The following is a 21,750-nucleotide window of genomic DNA, read 5'->3' as shown; positions in this document are numbered from 1 at the left end:
GAGCCAACAGTCACCGAAACCAAGGTGCATATGGGAATGTTTAATATTTTTTTTCAATGTGTGGTGCTAATCAGTGGGATAATGATACTAAGATTAATCTATCGCTTAAAGAAAATTAGTTATAAAGCAGCAGAAAAAACAACCATGCCGCCGGTGGGATCCGAACCCACGACCTCCGAATATCGCGTCCGGTGCTCTTACCAACTGAGCTACGGCGACTGCTGTCCAATCTGCTGCTCTCGTGGGTATTTATGTTTACTGGGTGTAAGCGAGCCAAACGGGCCCCTCATTTCCTTTAGCTTGTCTGCTAATAGCTTAACGAGGGTCTCGGTTCTGGCAGTCTTGATGCCATAGGTAGCATAAGAGGGCTCTCGCACAGTTTCCGCCCTCACAGTTAGATAACGTTCTACGTCACGCTCGCGGTATAACAGGACGTGCTACGTCCGCCGCTATGGTCGAGGGTGGCGCTGGTGAACACTCTCAAGGCTCGCTTACACCCAGTAAACATAAATACCCACGAGAGCAGCAGATTGAACAGCCGTCGCCGTAGCTCAGTTGGTAAGAGCACCGGATGCGATATTCAGAGGTCGTGGGTTCGGATCCCACCGGCGGCATGGTTGTTTTTTCTGCTGGTTTATAAGTAATTTTCTTTAAGCGATTTATTGATCTAAGTATTATTATCCCACTGATAAGCATAACACATTAATAATAATAAAAAAAATTAACGTTCCCCTATGCACCTTGGTTTCGGTGACTGTTGGCTCCCTTCATAAATTTGTCAAACGGGCCCCTCATTTCATTTAACTTGTCTGCTAATAGCTTAACGAGGGTCTCGGTTCTGGCAGTCTTGATGCCATAGGTAGCATAAGAGGGCTCTCGCACAGTTTCCGCCCTCACCGTTAGATGACGTTCTACGTCATGCTCGCGGTATTACAGGACGTGCTACGTCCGCCGCTATGGTCGAGGGTGGCGCTGGTGAACACTCTCAAGGCTCGCTTACACCCAGTAAACATAAATACCTACGAGAGCAGCAGATTGGACAGCCGTCGCCGTAGCTCAATTGGTAAGAGCACCGGATGCGATATTCAGAGGTCGTGGGTTCGGATCCCACCGGCGGCATGGTTGTTTTTTCTGCTGCTTTATAAGCAATTTTCTTTAAACCGATTGATTGGCACTACAAAAAAAAGATTAAAAACATTCCCCTCTGCCCCTTGGTTTCCTTCATATGTTTGCCAAACGAGCCCGTCATTTCCTTTACCTTCTCTGCTATATATATATATATATATATATATATATATATATATATATATATATATATATATATATATATATATATATATATATATATATATATATATATATATATATATATATATATATATATATATATATATATATAATTTGGCAATCAGTTAGGTATGAAACATTTTCGCCGCAGTCAGCACAGAAGATGACACGACACAAGTGGGAACTGACGCCGCGACCTCCACATGTCGACATGACTACACTTGTAAGAAAAAAATAAAGGCAGAAAGCAGGAAGAAAATGATGGGAAAAAAGATTAAAGGAAGTTTCAGTACAACTAAGCAAGGAGAACAAAAGAAAAAGTCTGCCCTATAAGTTCCCTCTTTGTCTGATAATAAATCTCAGTTGTTATTTTCTGCGCCTGTGCAGTCGTGTCACATCCCAGTCTTTTGCAGTGTTTTCTCAACTTAAAACTAAACAGGGTTGGATGACGGAAGAAGCATGCGAAAGAGGATCAACATTTTTGTCTGGAAGGAGGGAGGTAAGGAAAGCAAAGGGGAGGAAGTTTTGAATGGGACGGAAAAAGTAAAGGAGCGATGAAATGAAAATTTTCGCCGGTTAGGATCGTGCAAACAATCTAGGAAAAGAAGTGAGGGAGAGAGGAAGAAAATAAATAAAGAATGAAGGCTCAGTGAAAGGATGGCAGAAATTTGAACGAAGGGATAAAGGAGGCATATGCCAGCGGGAGCAAATATATTTCTAATGGTGCGCGCCGAGATGTGAGAGAGATACTGCGCCATATCCTTTCCCCCAAAACCAATTTTCAATTACCAGTTTTCATTGTACTACTAATGCAGCCCCACAGGTAGCCAGCGTCAGCGTCTGGGTAAATGGTAAAACACCACATGACAAGGCAGAACGGTGAAGAGGAAGCTTTCAAACGTGCAAGCTCTGCTTCCGGGTAACACAGGCCGAAATTTGGCAGTGCATATAGCTGAGCTACAGCTTTTTAGTAGTTCTCCTAAATCGGAAGGTATAGCTGTACGATACGCATTGTATTATGGGAAATTGCAAAAGCTGTGGCGTTAGTAGGCGTTAGTAGCACACAGAAATTTTGTCACCATGGAATCAAAAGGCATGGAACGAAAAATGTTGACTGGCTGGGTACAGAAAAGGAATATCGCTGCAGTGTCGTGCTGCAGTGGTCGCAGCTATGCAGCTTTCTGCTGTTTTGTTAAAATGCCACATAAGTCCACAAATTATCCACAGGTAATCACATTACGTCATGCTACATGCCGTGGTACACAAAGAATCCAAAACGATAATCGAACGACCAAAACCGAAACCGAAACCTTATTAGCTATCCTTTTTTGTGGGCAGATGGCGCCACCACTGTCTGAAAGTAAACATTACTGCAGTCTCCAATATGGCGCTTTGCGTGTGCGTGCTGTAGTGCCTCTTGTGCGTGATTTTCGCTTTCGAACGTGCTTCTTCTTCCTCTAAGGCCTGTTTACGGTCACCGCAACGTTTCAGCGAGAGCAAGGTATAGTGGTGAACGTTTGGGCAGCACTTTTCTGGACGAAACTTCCGCATTTTTTTTTGGCAGGGAGGAGTTTCTCAGGAGATGTGTGCCGAGCGTGTGCGGTAGGCGAGGTTGGTTTCGGCGAGCAGATAGCTGGTTTGAATGGATGAATGGAGATGGTTGATAGCACTTCTATTGGCGCTAGATTTGAATATTTTAAGCAGGAAGTGGTCTGTTAGCTAACTCTTCCCTATATGGTCATCGTTGCGGTGTGATGTGGCTGTGTGCGTGCTGATCGTCGATCGATAGCTGAAGGACTCGTGAAGGCGCAGCGTTTTGCAACGTGAAATTTTAAAACCCCTTGTTGTTTTACTAGCTTTCACTGGTGTACTGATAGTGTTTGTTGTGGTCGAACTGCACACCAGCTGTTGTGCCGTCTCAGTACGTGCAACTGAAGACCTGCTTGCTGTAAGGGGCCCGTACAACATATGTCGAGCCTTTAGCGGTTTACCTTTGTGCGTGGTCTCAATAAAGCAGTTTTTTTTTTTTTGCACCAATTATAGGTTGTCGCGCGGAGCAATGCTGCGCTTTTTAACTCTTTTTATAGGTGCGTTTCCTCGCTGGCACGGCTAGCGTGCCGCGGCGGAATATTATTGTTCATACTAGAAGTCTGTGCTTGCAAGAAACTTAAAAATATGTGCATGTTTCACATGTTTAGGTTAGATGCTGGCATTGTGTCTAGTATAATAGTAAGGCTACGAATATTGCGGCATACAGCGACCCTTTTCTGATTCCAGGTAATAATCACAAAGAAATTGAAACAATATGTGAAGAAACACTGGTCCTCTTTTTAGCTTTGGCGAATGCGAATTACATAACAATAAATTTTAGTAAAACAAAGGTGCTGCTTTTCTAGGATATAGCTTTTTCTGCCTAAAATGACCCTTGGTACTGAGAGTGTAGAAATTGGAAACTTATCTAAAGACTTGGAAGTTTACTCTTAACTTCGATATGACGTATAACTAATATCCACAACAAACTACTGCACAGTAGGCCTATTAAAGGGACGCAGGTTCACGCTACTAGAGTACATAAAATTGTTAAATGATTTCTTAACTTTCACTTCAGTTTGTGCATGCTTGCTGTGGACAACTTCATTCAGACGCACTTGAATAAGTTGTTGTTTTAAAGGAAGAGTATTAGTATAATTGTGACTGCTCCATTTTATTGCCACACTGTAGAACTGTTTATCATAATTTACTGTGTAATTAGTGTATGCATTTTCCATAACTATCATTTAGCATGGCAATTTTATCTGGCTATAGAATATAACTTGCTTGATAGCAACTTAGCAATTCTTAAAGAAAAATCAGGCTCATATAATATGTACCTTACAGGCAGATAGATGGCTTGTACTCACTGAGGGTTTTAAATCTTGTCATAAATCACAAAATGGCCTCAAACATAAAATTTTCAGAAAGTAGTTTGTAATTTCTGTTTTCTTGATCATGTGTGCTTGCTTTGTGTTAATATATTTTTATTCTTTTATTTCTGAACTGCATTTTCACCTTTCTTGGTTTTATAGTGTGTGTTTGTCTGTATGCTTGTCTTCATGTATTTTCTGTTACCTGCCATTGTAATTAATTTACGTGTAACCTGTGCACGTGATAACGTAGATCCTTTCTAAATGTCTATTGCAATATTCTCACGAAATAGCAGGCCCCATCAAGCTGCTTCAGCAGTAGCTTTTTACGGCTGTTTCCTCTTTTCAAAAAAGAAAAATGATTAATTAATAAGTGCTTGTTGCAACAGTTACTTATCCCATTGCCTTTCTTTCCATTTGTTTCATGCATACTATTTTGCCAGGATCTTCCAGCATCTAACTTGGTGAGTTGCAATTTTTTTTTTCAGCATTGTTTATTACCTCAGGGCATAAAGGGAATATGTCATGATGGATGAAAGATGTATTCTCATGCTGGCTTTATCAAGCCCATGTTGTGCTTCTGTGAGACAGTTTTTTTCACCTCACCCTGTTTATCCAAGAACCACTGTGGTAGCTCGGTCACTTTGGAATTAGGTGCCGATCCCAAGGTTGCGGGATCGAATTACAGAGGTGAAATTTATACAGGTGAAATGCAAATGCACCATGCACGTTAAAGGACCATGATCTAAATTAATCTGGAGCCATCCAGTTCAGTCTCCCTCGTAGCTCATTTGTCACTTTGGGGCACTGAACCCTACATGCCACTTTTCATCAGTATCCAGCCTTTGCCTTCTGTATCAGGTTTTGTCGTGCACCTGGCATGCATCACCCCTTGATTTCCTTGACTTATGGGCTATGAAATATGTTTGCTTTTCTAACCTGAGGAAACTTCTTTCCTTATTCAAAATTCTTTTTCCAGATTGGCAACCTTTAAAATCATTGCAAAATCAATCATGAGCATATTATTTCGGTCTTTGTGCATGTACCGTCTGCATCACGCTTGTGTATAGAGAATTCGAACTGTGAACAGAGACAACTAAAGCAGTATAGATCAAATTTTCAATTGACTGTTTTTCTCTTTTTAACCATGCATAAGACAATAATGCACATATATCACCACCTGGTATTCAGCTGTGACTGCTAAATAATTACTAAATTGAACTTCTTCCTTAATGCTGCTTTGGCTGCTGTTTCAATCGTGGAACGGTTGCTGTGACACCAAAGTTCAGTTGAGGTCATGTTGCATGACAAACATTGCTATATAATCACTGCCTGATTGTTTTACTTCCAATGTTTACGCCAGCGTACCTAAACAACCAGAATGGAAACGAATGACTAAGTAGCTGTTAAGTTGCAAGTTTGTTCACGCATTATGTGACCTGTACTGAAATTTGATGTCACAGCCATCATCTGAATGTCGAAACTACAAAGAAAACAGTGTTGTTTAAGAAATTCACTTCGTAATTATTTAGTGGTTGTTGGTGGTACCACATGCTGAACCATGTATAATGCCTGACATATTACTGAAAAGCAGAAAACAGGCAGCAAAAATTTTGTGTCTTTGCTCCTTTAAATCTGAAATTAGACAGTAGCCCACTCTTTTTGGGTATTGTGGTTTTGCCCACCATGTGGCTATACTGCCTTGCAAGCAGTGCCTGTGGATGCTAGCGGCTGTGCTAAGGTACGACTCTATTTGTGGCGCAGTGCGCAGGTCCAACGCTTTGCATAAGGGTGATGCAGATGATACAAGCTGACAACTACATGGGCTTTGTGCAGAACATTTGTGTGATGGAGGTATTGAAGAACTCCTCAGTTCAAGTAACGATCAAGTCGTGCAGACTGCTAATCAGCTGAGCTTTTCTTATTATGCTACCATGCGAATGTAGATTTAGCGAGTCCTGGGGAAATTGTCTGCTCTCAGTCAAGCGAGAAATGTTTTGCTCAAACACAACATTTTCCTCCTTTCTTTCTCGACAAAGTTCGAGAAAAGCATATCCTCAAAAAGGACTGCGCTATCGCTCCCACCTCTTTACCGCCTCTGCTGTTGTCCATGTTTATCACCTTTGAATTGATGCTTGAGCTTAGTTTGTGTAATGCACAAAAACACTGGTAGGAAAACAATGGGAGGGTATGACTGGTCCAGCAGTTTTAATGAAAGCCATGCATCTATCTAGGGTTGTGCCAAAGATTTAATGCCTGAAGTAGAGTGCAACAGTGTGAATGAACATATTCGGAGAAACCTTCCAGCACTGAGTTGATTCCTTGTTAAGAAATGGCTGCAGTGACAACCTGCTTAATGCGGTACAGGCATAGAATTCTGAATGCAAATAAATGCTATGATTTGTTTCATGGTCATAAGGAGATGCCTTTTAGCAAGTTCTACTTGCAGGCATTAAGTGGAACATAATTTAGTATGATTTTGAATGTTACCCTAGTAACCTCCCGTTATTTTCACCCAAATCAAGGGACGTCAAGGTGCACTTACCCTCAGTTATCATTATGTCACTGAATAACCCAGTGGTTGTTCACAGGAGCAACCAGTGCTTGCCAGTGATGCCAACGTCATCAATATTGTGGTAGTCCAAGTTGGCCAGTCGACCGTGACGTCAAGGTGCACATCAGCGCTGGTGCCAACTAAGACTGGAACCGCCTGTAGAAAACTACTTGTAATTAATTATTCACACTTTGCACTAGTGTTCTGAGCTCATCTTCATGATTATTAGGCCTGTAGGCCTCTTTCAAGGCAAAACAAGGACACCCAAAAACTTTGTTTTGGTGCACCTTAAACCACAGCCATACGACTTGGTTCAAATTTGGTGTAGGGTCCAGAAGAGATAACCTTAAAAGAATAAAACAATCCATGCCCTGCTTGCCTCAGAAGAGTACCTTAGTGTGTCAAGTCAAGGAATAGGTGAAAAGTAAATGGGCATAAAAAAAAAAAACCATTGCCAACAAAAAATAGAGGTGAATTCTGAAGTCTATTTTCTCTGAGCGTTGTATTTGGCTTTCTCAATTTCCATAGTTTTAAAAAGATCTTCAAAATCCACTTTTATCTCATTTGTTGCCCTATTTCTTAGTGAGATTCAGTTACACTTATCTGACCAGATAATATTATTTTTGTCAGTACAGTCGTGCCTTGTTAATACGGGCACTTTGGTTCCCGAGCAAAACTGTGGATCGTCTATAGTAAGGAATTGTGAAGAAAAGAAATAAACAAAAAACATGTCATGATTAAGGTCTCCTTCTCGGCATACCGGTGGCCAGGGAAGGTGAAATTAGACCTGATTTTTGGAGCTACAAGCCCATTATCCTGGTCGTCGTTGTGTTTGAAATAATGCGATGCAGCATGATGTGCCTAGTGGTCTGATATGCTTGAAGGCGTCTCATGCCTAAATGACCTAACAAGTGCCGCGACAGTTCACATTTCATGATCCACTACTACGTATCAGCACTCACTTGGCTGACAGCTGCTGAATGTGGCTTTCTATGTGGCTCAAGCTGCAGAGGGAGTTTACATCAGAGTCATTCATGCAATATGGAAAAAGATGTGATGCGTTGATTGGGCAACTTTGCACTGTGAAACATGAAACCACAAAATAAAAGGGCCATCACTCAGCCATTTGCATGTTTTCACTGCATTCCTCTGGTGTCCTGCGCTCAAAGTGCGCAAATGGAAACATTTGGTTGGGGTAGAGATATTGAGTTCTCATTACCGTTAATATTAATGAGGCAACAATACATGGACACCAACGGGCACTCTGTATTTTACTCTTGACCATTGTCCGGACAGCCAGTTTCCTTATTAACGAGGTGTAAATTCATTGAAAAAATTTGTTCCCCAGAAAAAATGCCTATAATTCGAGTCGTCCATATTAACGGCAGACGAATTAATGAGGCACGACTGTATACACTCTTATGAAAGTCAAGCTTTACAGATCTCTTAAAGTTAGGCGTTGAGAGGTAAGTGAAATCCACCTCTGCACATAAGTTATGCAAACACGGGGATACAAAGTGAGACTATAATTGTCACCGTCAGAAAGGTAATTAACTAAAACCAATTAATGAACTTTTTTTAGTTACTCCAGTAAGTGGGCATGGTTATATTGAAAACTAAGCTGTAGCCATATTCCTAAAAATTGTATTTTGTAAAATTCCCCTAGCACACTTGTATTCCGAGATATTCAGTTCCAAATTTTCAGCTCGATCCACGTAATTGCGCATGCAAGGCAGTAATCGCGGCAAAACTCCTCCCGTTGTGATACAGCGTTCCGTCTGCAAACAGCTTAGAGTGACCTGTGAAGTTGACAACTGTTTTTCTTTCATCATTTTCGGCTGTCGAATAGAAGAAACGCCCCATGCTTCAGTTGCATCGCACTAGGCAGAACATTCGCGATGAGTGTTACTCCCTTGAGTGCGTAATTATTTGATATCAGTGAAAACTTTGGGGGCAAATATCTTGGAACATGAGTTTTCTGGAACGATTCTGCCAAATGGAGTAATCTAGAAATGCGACCACGTGTTTATTTCCAATATAAACACTCTCACTAGTCGCCGTAGCTGAACAGTTTGTTAAAATATTTTAGTTAATTAAGTGCCTGACTGTAACAGTTGTCATCTTTTGGAACAGTCATGGAAAAAAATATGGCAGGCATTATTCAAGCTTCGCGCCAGTTATTCAAAACATATTCGCAAACTTCCACGCATATTCAATTCATTTTGAATAATTTCTAACATACACTATTTGATTATTTTGAATAATTGAATACGAGGATATTCGGTTCAGCATTCGAAATTTCCAAATGTTCATGCACCCCTATGTAAGAGGCTATTTGGAGAACTACTCTGATAATCTCTCCCACTGCTTTTATGGTACACTTTTCAGTCTTCACTCTGTGATGTTTGATGTTGGTGTGCTTTACTGGATTATAGCTCAGTTGTCATTTCTTTCTTGCTTCCATTGAGAGGGATGAACTTCTGATTGTTAGTTTTCTGATACATAGGTTCAGGGGCAGATTTTTGGATGTTTGTTAAGGAGGGCGAGTGAATGGGGCTGGTTTCTTATACTGGCAAGTGCAGTTAAGTGATGATTTTGTGAACTATGATTGATGTTATGCTATGGTTCTGAAACTGCATTAATGCAGTGCATATATTGAGACACCTACCTCTCTTCATCGCTTCTGATGTGTTCACACTTGGCACGTCAGCCCTGCGCTCGAGTTTAATAATTGAATGGTGAAGTCAGAATAAAATTTTTCACTGTTCTGAACTTCCTTTCATAGATTCTGTGTGCAATAAGGAGTTGGTCGCGTTGACCTTTTAGGCCTTTGCAGCCTGGGGACCTACGCTGTTTACCAAGTGCCCAGAAGGGACCCGTTTTTTTTGGTAACAGCCTTTCTTGCTTTTAAATATCTCCTCATTGATAATGATGCTGTGTTGTGACACAGCTGACCAGCAATTTTGAGGCAAGGCCTATGCATCTGAGCATCTCGATCTATACTTTAAGGGGCAAAGAAAATTGTGCCTGGCTGTACATGGTCTTTCGTCATGGAGTGCTCTGCATTTTGATAAGTCGGCCTCTCCTCAGCCTCAGATAAGATTTACAGCTGACCTGGAGAATGTTGCTTAGGTTAGTCCTATTCCTTCCTTGTATGCAAGCGGATAGAACTTGTGTGACTTTTTTGTCTTTCTTTTGTGAATGGTTGGGAGTAGGAAGGTGTTGAACCCTTCATGCTCCCTGTATAAACGAGCACTTACTGCCTTCTTGACAGCTCGTCACAACATTGTCAGTGGCTGCATGCATTTGTCTCCTTTTTTCTTTTTGCTCGCAGTTTAGCGGGAGCCATTTTGTAAGATGGCAAGTATTTAGGTCAGGTTGCCAAAGGATTTTAACAGGCAATAAAAAATAATGCCACCGCCAATGTTTGTTCTACTGTGTAAGTAACTAGTAATTGCGTTAGTTGGGTTGCAACACCTTTATGAATTAACTCTCGTTCTTGGACACATTTAGAACATGCGATTACAGACAGCGCCCTTTCTAAAGAAAACTTCGAATCCTCGGCCCTCCTAGATGACGTTCTCATTGGCTGGCAGGTGACCGCTGTTTCCCATTACGACATATTACGCCCCAGGCGAGTCCGTTTACCCGGGGAAGACAACCTGTGATGGTATTTATCGTTGTGAAAAAGAAATAAAAGAAACCCGTTTCTCTAACTCTTCATTGTGCTGCGGAGCCATTCTCACAAACCGAGCCGCTGTGTGTGCCCCTCAGCCCCGTGCCACGGCTGGGGCTTCCGTGCCCTCCCCGCTCTTCCGGGAAGCTCCTTCCGCTGTCAGGCACCCGCGCGGGCTGGGCTGGGCTGGGGAGCGCGGGCTGGGCTGCAGCTGGAGCTCCTTCCGAAGAGAATCCCGCCTTCCTCGTATAGATCAGCGCCGAGCTGCCTTCGCCTGCCACCCCCGCTCTTCTACTTCCCGGTAGCCGCCGCTATATATGCTTCCCTCTTCTTTTTCCGGCTTCCTCCGTTCCACTTCCGGGGCGAGACTTCCTGGCCCAATCGATACGCGCCGGAATCTCCGCCACCTAGGTAGTGCAGCTGCGTGCGTCAAGAAGGGCCGTTCGCCTCCGTGTGGTGTGAGGGATAGCGGGGGCACATTTGGCGGGCTCGGGGGGGATTGGCGGCGCGTTGCATTGTGGACTAACGAGATGGCGAGTAGCGGTCGCTGCGGGAAAGGAAGTGGCATCGGAATAACTTCCGGGTGACTTGGTAAGGCCCGTAATATCGAACGACCGCGGTTTTTGCGGTTCGACCTTGAAAGAAATGTCCATTGCGGCTGCGGCCGTCATTACGTGATGCTCGGGCGCCCCTCTGGCAACACTGATCAGCTGCGTTTCAGGTGGCAACTGCACACGACGTACCTTATATTAGAGCGTTGGGACATTGTTAATAAGGACAGTAATAATAACTTTAAATCATTTTGCTAACAAATACATTAGAAAACAGGCCTGTCAAAGCCTGTAGGGAGGCTCGCATGACTAGGCCCCGCAACATCGGGGAACGACAAATAATGGCAGTACATCTGAAGTGAAACATATTAGCCCTGATGCAAATCGTGAGTGAATACTGTATTCAAGTGAACTGCGCTCGTAGAAATTACACAAATCACAAAACAGGAGGCAAGAATAACAGACATTTTATTTATTTTTTTCGCATACCTACAGTCATTGCCACATTGGAGAGGAGAGTGTGTTACAAGAACCAAAATACAACATAACAGCTGCAAAATAAAAAGCACAAAAATGCAAAAAAGAAGAAGTATGATACGTCAGAGTGCTAGAAAAAAAAGAACAAATGGAAAGAAAAATAATGAAACAATAAAAGAATTCACAAGTGACTTCACTACACAGGGGGAGCAATGCTTGCCTAAAAAGTGTGGGATCTAATATAGACGCGATACCTATGGGTAGGTGGTTAATGATATTAAGATGCTTCTTAAGCTTTGTTTTTGGCGTCCCAGCAAAAATATCACTATATAAGTTTTCATTAAATATTTTCGGAAGCATCTGGACCTTCCATATTGCGTTGCACAATAGGGTATGCTTTAAAATGTCGATTTTATTTTTTTTAGTGCTCAAGAAGCAACATATTTCCTCGTGAATGCAGAGTGCCAATAATGACGCTGCTCTCACTGTCTGAATAAATAAAGTTTATAAATACGCAAGACCAAGATAAAGAAAGAACAGATTTTCACTGCTGAGGAGGAATTGTGTACTATAGGCTCCAGCATGTTCTTTAGGATGCTATCAGCGCGTCATTACCAGTTTGGAATTCAGAGTTCTAGGTTAGTAATTCTGTATTTAAGTACATTGTAATATCAATAGGTGTAATAGTAATATTCAGCAAATTTCACAACAGATCCACCCTTATGGCCTGCGACCACAGGCGCTCTTTCAACCCATTCTTGTACGCCGCTTTGCACAGGGCCTTACTGACTGGCTTTACAGGTTGTGTGTCGTATGTTTTGGTAGTATTCGTATTACGCCGAAATTGGTTGTGTATTATATTAGACAGCAGCGTTATCATTTGCACAATATTTTTGTTATTTATCGGCTGATTTCCTCTTCAATGGTTTCTGTATTACTCTTTCTGCTCTTCCTGTTCACCTTTGCTTTCTCCTTTCTAATTGTCTTTTTTTCTTTACTCGTGCCACTTGTTATCCATATCGAGAATGTAATGGAAGTTCAGTTTGAAACTCGCGTGCTTGAACTCCTATTCGTGGTGTCCTTATCCCTCTTTTCTTTAACTGCTTTTTTTCAGCTTCAGATATCGAGGGCTTCGGGCCAGGGGTTGGCCAGTGGTGATTGTGGCCTGTCTTTCTCGTGTGTGTGTGTGTATATATTGTGAAGAAGATGATGACCCAGACAAAGCAGATGACTCGTGAAAACGAAGAAGATGGTTTGCGCGTCAGCCGTATTGCGATCGCCACGTGTGTCTGTGCCCGGCCCGACCTGGTTGCCCTCGGATTGTTCTCGCCGCTGCTCCCTTCCTCCCAGCTCTTTTAAATAAACCCCCACCTTACATTATATATATATATATATATATATATATATATATATATATATATATATATATATATATATATATATATATATATATATATATATATTAAGGTGCATGGAAATGTCGGCACCTGTTTGCATTAACGTTAAGAACTTGCAGATTTTTAAGTACAGCGATAGGCGGCTTACATGGGCGCCTATACAAAAGTAGGGCGTTCGTAAAGGAGGTGCGATGTAAACTGAATCAAGTTCAACTTGTGCATTCTTTTTAGAGCTCGAGGCAGAACTTTCGTGTGGTTGAAATTTAAGGGAATTGAGGAAAATCACTAACCTCGAGCCCCCCTCCCACTCCAAAAAAAAATACGAAGAAACACGGTCGGTTTCGAACCCGACCGCGGCGGCTACGTTTTTATGGAGGAAAAACGCTAAGGCGCCCGTGTGCTGTGCGATGTCAGTGCACGCTAAAGGTCCCCAGGTGGTCGAAATTATTCCGGAGCCCTCCGCTACGGCACCTTTCTTCCTTTCTTCTTTCACTCCCTTCCTTATCCCTTCCCTTACGGCGCGGTTCAGGTGTCCAACGATATATGAGACAGATACTGCGCCATTTCCTTTCCCCAAAAAACCAATTATTAACGCGGATAAACGAAGAAATACATGTGGCGCGAAAGAAAATAATGGTAACCTTTAGCATACCGTGTATGGTATTACCGCGACCGGAGCACCGGGAGCCCACCTACCGCCAGTGCGCACACGCTGATTGGTCCGATGCGACAGGCTTGCACGCAAGCTGCCTGGCGCCATCTGGTGCCCTCAAGGCGATCCGCGCATGCGCACTAAGGTGCGCGTGCTCCCGGTACTCAACATGGCATACGGTATGCTAAAGATATCTAATGTCTTGTGGTGAGCATCCAAAAAAGTAAACCATAAATGAGAGGCGAGGGATAAAAACATGGAGCCGAGTATATATACTGGAAGTTTTGGAAGGAAAAAAAACGAAAATTATAGACGCAGTCACCAAATTTCGGGGCTCTTGCTTTGGGTAGTAACGGATGCAGGTCTCACGCTTGTATCTCTGAGGAACGGGAGGCGTCGGCGCTTCTGAGAAGCACTCGCTCGCACCCACAAACGTAGCAGGAGTCCTGCTCGCCAAACTGCACTCCTGGGCTGCATCGGATTCGCGGCAGTATTCTTGGTCGCGACATGTTCACACGCGAGCCAGCTTTAAAGCTGTGGAGCGAGAAAACGGGAGTTTTACCCACCTCATTGTGGCTTTGTTGACGCTTGTCAGGCAGAAAAAGACGCATTTGTCGCCAAGGGAACTGGATTTCAAATGCATTGACGTGCAGTGCGAGATGGTTTGGCATCCTCCCTTTCTGGATGTAGGAACGGCTGACGTTTTATACTTTTTCTTACCTTTATGTGTGTGTGTGTGTGTGTGTGTGTGTGTGTGTGTGTGTGTGTGTGTGTGTGTGTGTGTGTGTGTGTGTGTGTGTGCGTGTGTGCGTGTGTGAGTGTGTGTGTGTGTGTGTGAGAGAGAGAGAGAGAGTACTGTGCCGTCGTACTGGTCATTATGCATTCCGATCAACCTTGCTTATCTCGGGCTGGTACTTACGTAGCGGGATCTTCACGACTGGTCTGTTTAGCTGTGTGCAGAACTGTCAATGGAGTCGTAAGTGGGAACTCCGCGTTCACCCGCTCTTTGGGCGCTCTCGAGAATAGAGAGTTTTAGAGCAGCGTAGGCGTACTAGCATAGGCATATGCCGAATCACAGGTTGCCTGCTGCACACGCGCAGTGGCCTCAGCAGAAATCTGATAACCTGGTGTGCGCCTACGCTATAGCACGCCTACGATGTGCTAAAACTTTCAAATGTCTGCTATGAGGCATGCACTGCGACGAAGGGGCCGTATTTTGTCAATTTTTGCGTGTGCTGTAGCACGAAAGCCTCCAATCTCAGGTTTCATCGATGTCTGTCTCAAGCCCCTCTCCGTGACCTTGAGTTTGCTCCAGAAGAGCAACCTAAGTCTCCCAAGCCCCACCGGTGGCAGCACCCGCCATCGCAGGGCAGTGGTCGCAGGGCAGCTTAACCGCTGCACGGCTGCGCCGCCGCGGCGGCTCGGTGGTTATGGTGCTTGACTTCTGACCCGAAACACGCGGATTCGATCCCGGCCGTGGCGATCGCATTCAAATGGTGGTGAAATGCTAGAGGCCCGTGTACTGTGCGATGTCAGTGCACGTAAAAAAAACCCCAGGTGCTTGAAATTATCTCGGAGCCCTCCACTACGGCGTCACTCGTAGCCTGAGTCGCTTTGGGAAGTTAAACCCCCATAAACCAAGCGTAGAATGACCGATTCCGCATATATGAGCATTGGCCTATTAACGCCATCGCGTATACGTTTAATGCGGAGCTTAAGTCCGGATTCGCCGGTCTTTGTCTTACGCCTGCTTGGCTTTGAAAACCGAGGCTGGAACCGAAACCGAAGTGAAAAACCCAAGTGCCAGTGCACCCGATTCGGATTTGGCCGAATCACGCTAAATCTTCCGCCATTTTTTTTTTCCTTCTCGATCTCTTTAACCGCCCTTCTAATGTTGGTTGTTGAAACATGTTTCGGCGCGAATTATGGCTAAACCTTCAATGCCATTGGCCGTCTCCGCCCTTGGAGGCGGGGCTCACTTATCGCCAGTGAGTGAGGTGTCCGATCGCGCAAGGAGTCGTTACAAAATACGCTTCCAGGTGCTTTCAATTGCGAGTGGGTGCTATCGTCAGGGATGCGATATAGGTATGCTGCAGTCGCGGTGTCACGGGGGATGGCAGAAAGATGAAGTTTTTGTTTACTTTTCTTACGAAGTCGGCGCTTGATACGCGGTTTGACGCGATTTGAAGGTGATCACTTTACGCTTAACCTACTCGGTTTAGAGTGATCTGGCGCATTTTACTTTTGCAGGGAGAATAACTCTACGTATTACTTTGACATTAAATAGCCTTCTCTTTTCTGGACGGCGGTAGACAGCGCTAAGGACAAAAGCGCTTTGGTGTGTCACCCTGAGTGGCTTCCGTAATAAACAGCACGCCTAGCCGCACGCATGCACGCGCTATGCGGGCTCGCTTTGCGTCAGCACAAGTTCCGTGACGTCATCTTGATCACCCATTTCCCGTGTTGGTCTCGGCTGGAGCAGTGGTGGTAGGCGCTTCATGCAAAACAACGGCAGCGGATGCGAAAATCCCATTCCGTCGATCGGCGAAGCCAATCGGACCGGGCTGCGGTGATCGCGTTTCGGAGCCCCAACCTGAAAGGGAAGCCCGCTGGCGGGGTTTTTGTTTTATGGTTTTGGCTGCCTCGTGATCGGCGCGGGTAATGATGTAAGCGATGCGCGGTATGCGAGACAGCCCATCTGCGCCGCGCTAACTGGCTCCGTTCGGAGGGGGAGGTGGGGGCTTTGCGATGCCAGCATTCCCGCGCAACCGTTTTATGCGATCGGAAAAGGTTAGGGATATGGCTGTTTGGGGAAAACGTGAACAACGCCATCGGCATTTTCGGTAATTGGCAGTCGGCTTTGAAAAGCGACGACGAAGCTTGGTGCTGAAGCTACGCGGGGCTTATGCCTAGAGCAGGGAGCGTTGGAGTTAGTCGTAGTGCGGGGGCCGCCGCGGTGGCCCAGTGGTTATGGCCCTCGGCTGCTGACCCGAAAGACGCGGGTTCGATACCGACCGCTGAGGTCGAATTTCGATGGAGGCGACTTTCTAGAGGCCCGTGTGCTGTACGATATCAGTGCACGTTAAGGAACCCCAGGTGGTCGAAATCTCCGGAGCCCTTCACTACGGCGTCCTCATAGTCTGAGTCGCTTTGGAACGTTAAATCCCCATAAATCAAAGCTTTGTTATAATTTTAGAAACTATTTCCTTTCACACGAAATTTCACCCTCGTTTAGCTTAGCCGCGTCAGTATGTCACTACTGTGTGCATGCAATGCACCCTGGCCAGTCCCCCGCTGTTGGTGTGTGTCACTCCGCCAGAGGCTAATAACAACAACACGAGGCGTGATCGGTTGCGGATAGCATAGTGCTCTCATGCAGAGGCCAGTGAAGCTGATCTGTTCGCGCCGACGCGGGTTCGAAACCCAGTCGTGGCAATATTTTATTTCCCAGGTTGGCCAAGGTCACCATCATCCAGTCTTCTGTATTTGACGTTATTTCCTTCACCGCGTGACTATCTTCAGTGGCTTCACCACACACCGGCATTCTCCAGGTCATGGGGCCGATAGTGCTTTCTTCCTAAAAAAATGGTGGCCGGTGCGCCTTATAGTGTAGGTACTCTGTAATAAGAAAGTCTCCCCCCAAGTGTGGACAGAATACTTGCGTGGGCGGCTTCGGCACGTCGGACGGGAAGGTGGCGGAGGAAGATGGAAGGCAGCGTCGCCTAGTGGCGATGACGAGAACTGCGGCGCTAAGGAGGATAAAGCAAGGCGATGAAGTTAAGCGCACTTAAGTGGGAACGCTGTTGCAGCCTGCGGGAAAAAGAAAGGGTCGCAATTCGCGTGGGTTCTGGCCCGCGGTTGGCTCTTTTACGGGAGGACGGAAGCCTCCCGGACGAAAAGGGAAGAGAAGGACAGCGTGGGAGGGAGCGCCGAGGCGAGACGAATCCCGTTTGCGAATCGAGTGTGCCAGCTCAGCGGAATCGCCGGACCGCTTTCGTTATTTGTTTGTTTTCTTTTGCGTGCTGCCTGTACCTCTTTCCCTATTTTTCCTCCTTTCTTTCTTCCTTTCTTCCCGTCTTTGCCGACCTGCTCGTCACGGTGGCTGCATCGGGCGTAAGCGGCTTGCATGTGTTCTCAAGGATGTTTCGGGGCCGGCACTGGGCGCTTGCATTAGCTTGGAGGCTCGGTTGTTTGGTACTTTACTGCCGTTATTTCTGTCCCCCCCCTCCTCAAACACACACACACACACACACACACACACGGTTCAGTTTTTTTTTTTCCTGCTCGAATTCGTTCGTTCCCGGCATCCCTTCATTTCGTCGACTTAATTTGCTCCTCGGCGCTGCGCCTGTCTCAAGCTTTGGGCCGCTTCCTCCCCTCAGCAGTCGTCCTGTGCTCTTCCCCTCGCGCTCCACTTTCGCTGCTTAATGAAGTGCCGCGCTTCTCCGAGCTGCTTGTTTTTTTTTTCCGACATGTGTTTCTCCGTCCTTTTCGCCTGGGTTCTTCGTCTTCGGGCAGTTTCCCCCGCTACTTGTCCCATTCACGATGCCCCGTCGCTGTCTTGTAACCGCGTCGGTCCTCAGTTCTGGGAAATTCGCGACAAGGGTAAGGCAGTGGCGGTAATTATGTTGCAGTTGTTTTTTTAGCTTTTGCGCGTAGTTTTTGTTCAAGTTCAGGGTGGCCTTTTATAGGAGGCGGTGGGTACAAGGCAGTGTCCGCTCACGGTTCGTCTCAGATGGCGGTTATTATGATGGACAAAAAAGAAAAAGATGACGACGAAAGAGAAACTTCTTGTCCCCCCAGTTTGGGTATATGCCATCTTCTTTAAGGCTAACAACAACAACAACACCGCTTGGTACTATCGCCCAGTGCCGTTGTACTGCGAAGGCAGTCCTAATTGTTTTCTACAGAAAATAGAAAGCACAAACTGGCCTATACTCAGTTAAGCACGTCGTGCCTCTCTCTGGTTGTCAGAGGGTATGTGAGCGTGAACAGCGAAAGAAGAAATTGCGACCACAACAGGAGCAGTGCCGAAAGCGCGGCTGAAGTATTGATTTCGAGAATTCGCAGCAACTGAGTAAACGGCATTACGTGCATGCGACCTCATAGTTTCAAGGAACATGAGAGTATGCTACGTCTTTTAATTAGTATAGTAGAAAAAAATACTAACTTTCTATGCGTTCCGAGCAGGATTCGAACCTATACACTTGGCGGGAGCCAGTATAGACAGCATAATTGACTGCCGCCGTAAACCATTCGGCAGGTGAATCAGCATCTCGTGCAAACCTGCGCGCTTAGTTTAGCCATTCCTCTGCGCATGATGAGACTTTTACGGGCGCTCGTTCAAGATTGCTTCCACTGGCTCAGTATTAACGGACGGTTTTGTCCAGGGCCTAAAAACGGTGCCTTTTCCGCCCTGGCGCTTCTAACCGCCACATTGAGCTGAAATTTGCGACACGTTTCATTAGTGCGAACTAAATTTCGGGTGCTTGTTAGTTGGTGCGCTTCCGAAGGCTGTCTGCCATGGTCCAGGCATGCTGCCAGCCTGTTTTGTAGTATACAGAATATGAATCTGCAGCTTTCCGGGCACCCTGCGCACTTCTCGTTTCTTGACGAATAACGTATCTCTTTACTGCTTACGCACCTCACTCTTCGCTTGAGTTCTGACACGTACGCTAACCTTCTACCACGCCCCGTTCATATGAGAGCTCACTGTGGCGCTGTGCGCAGCGCATCCGTCTCAGTTCGCATGTTCGGGGGCCCAGTGTTTCTGGTGCTCTCCAAACACAGTAGTCCATCGTCGCTCTCCTTTGCTGCCGCTGCTTTTCTCCGGCCTGCTGAGAAGAATACAACAGCATGTTCTCAGAGATGCCGTCACTGGAAGTCGAGCCAGCTTCACAGCTACTAGAAAAGTTGGAAGCTTGTGAATGACGAGCAGCATAGAGCGAAGAGAATTGCGCGCACTGCGCAGGATGAACACTGGAGTGCCATCACTGGCCTTGTGTTTAAGCAGGAACCCGTGAGCTGTCAACGCCTCCGGTAAGGTGGTCCAGTATCAATCTCTGTTCTCACGAAGTTGCGGCCTGTATATACCTTGCAATAGTGAAGGAACACTAAATACAGCATCGAGATGCTCTCTGCACTGTGCTCCATGTCGCATCTTAGTCCTTGCATGTCGCTTTTAATCACCCGTTAGGAAAGGAATACAGATGAGTGCTTTGTGTGCTCTGTAGTAGCGAATGCTCCTTGTTTGCATGGTGGGTCATTATCGCTGGCCGAAAATAAAAGAGTAGATGTCGGTTTTATCCTTTTTGGCAGAAAAAAAGATAAGGAAATCAAGCATCATTATTCGAGAGCCGAAAAAAAAGAGAAGGGTTGCAGCGCCAACACTTCAGGGACATCAGAGGGAAAGAGAAAGGCTGCTTTGGGCGAATAAATGAGAAAGGCCAGCGGCGGCTCCCTAAATGCGTCCCGTGGGAAATTAGGGCCCCTCTTTCCCTACCTTGCCGCCGCCGCCACTGCTGCTGCTTACGTTCCCCATTCTCCCCTAAACTTCCCGAAGCTCGGAGCTTCGCAGTTCGGAAAATGGGGAAATCGTTAGGAGAGGAAAAGGCTGCTGTTTTCTCCAGTGTGCGCCTTGAGCCGGGTGGGCTATTTTTGCCGCGCGTGCTCCGATTCCAAAGCACACCTCTCTGCTCGATACTGTTCTTTCCTTTTCCGTGGAGCTTTCTTTTTTTTCCCCTGATAATTTTCCTTTTCTTGCCGAGAAGGCCTTCCGTACAGGATCTCTCTCTTGAGGTGCAAACTATGCGTCTTCGCTGTTGCTCGCCACAGCGGTGCTCCGTGGTGCGGAAAATTGACTTCGCTTTCCCTATTACTCTCCTCCTTCATACTCTTCCCCTTTCCTGCTCCTTTCGTCTTTGTGTTGAGTGTTGCTGCTTCTTCGTGATGGCGCAAGTTTTTGTGACGGGGGAAAACCGCGGCTGTCTAATGTGCTACAGGAGGATGGGGACCTAATCAACCGACCCGTTCATTTTACGGCCTGTACTCGTTGGTGTCGGTACCCTCCGTTCTTTATGAAGATTCTCTGTCGTATAGAGGCCTTCCTGTACAAGTCCGCGGCGCGAGCCCTCGAGATGGGGGCCCGCCGCAGCCTATAGCTGCTCCTAAATAATGTTGGCGACACCCGTTCCGTGCGTTGTCGCGTTATACGCGGGTTGTCGCAGCGCAGCACTGCGTCTCTTGTAATTTGCGTGCAGTGCTGCTGGCCTGTTCAGTGGGTCGCGGCTGACGAACAATATTCTCTCGTCGGTACCTGCAGCAGTCGACAAGCCAGAGGAGCCAGAGTCGACCCGCGATCACGATTGCTCTCTAATCTAGTGGTTTTCAAACAAACAAAAAATAAACCTAGACAGAAAGCAAGCAATCGTGAAACCTTGGGATTCCATAAGAAATTTTGGATGTTTTTTTACTTTTTTTTCTCGACTGAAAAAAACAAGAACCCTGTTTTTATTTTCCAAAATGTCAGTGTTTTTTTTCAGGGCTTCACATCTCTAGCTTTGGAACTGGTTATCAAGTTTTCGAAGCGAGGTCAAAGATTTCCGCGTATTTCCTTTCCGTTTTTTCTTCGAATATTTAGCGTACTACTGGCTTTTTTTCTTGCGTCTCAAAAGTCACTCGATCTTCCTGCACATTAAATGACTGTAGACACCTGATCTTAGTCGCGTGTTTTCCCCTTTTTAAACATGCTTAAGACATTCCACTACAGAATACGTGGTTTGCGCCGTAACATTTACCTATGACCACTAAATAATTTATAATAGAATTTCTTCTAGAAGCTGTTTCGTTTTCGTCATTCTACCGATGGCTAACTGTGGAGTGTTGACGTCACGTGAGGCTTGAAAAAGAAAACTGAAATATAACAGCTTACACGTCGTTCGTGGTCATTCTAGCTCTTGAAGCAGGCTGGCTCAAGTGTCGTTGGGGATTAAAAATAATTATCAGCGATTATAGTGCAGTTTTCTTTCACGCCTAAGGTGACCTAAAACACGTCACAACCATCGTTCGATTGATGAAACCGAAACCTCATCAGGAAGAAATAATAAATTATTGAGTGGCCGTAGGGGAATATCGCGAGGTGATCCATATTTTTTATTTATTTACAATATACTGCAGACCCTAAATGGGTCCTGGCAGGAGGGGCAAAAAAGCATAAAAGAAATACAGCAAATAACATCGCAGACAAATATAAAT

At 45.4% G+C, this 21,750-nt stretch overlaps 1 protein-coding gene across 5 annotated transcripts in view; it reads left to right on the top strand.

Moving 5' to 3' along the window:
- The first annotated feature begins 2,659 nt into the window (after window positions 1-2,659).
- LOC144099263 (cytochrome b5 reductase 4) overlaps window positions 2,660-21,750 on the top strand; it is a 178,657-nt gene continuing 159,566 nt past the window's right edge. For 3 of the 5 annotated variants that reach the window (XM_077632438.1, XM_077632434.1, XM_077632439.1), the window contains exons 1-2: window positions 2,660-2,788; window positions 4,634-4,654. The gene's annotated coding sequence lies outside the window, so the exon portion shown is untranslated. Of the gene's footprint in view, window positions 2,797-4,633; window positions 4,655-21,750 lie in introns of all 5 variants that reach the window. The other 2 variants (XM_077632445.1, XM_077632440.1) reach the window with 2 other exon arrangements.

The sequence above is a fragment of the Amblyomma americanum genome, chromosome 7 (assembly GCF_052857255.1).
Source record: "Amblyomma americanum isolate KBUSLIRL-KWMA chromosome 7, ASM5285725v1, whole genome shotgun sequence".
NCBI lineage: Eukaryota > Metazoa > Arthropoda > Arachnida > Ixodida > Ixodidae > Amblyomma > Amblyomma americanum.
The sequence above is the reverse complement of the archived record's forward strand: the minus strand, read 5'-3'. Positions and strand labels throughout refer to the sequence as shown.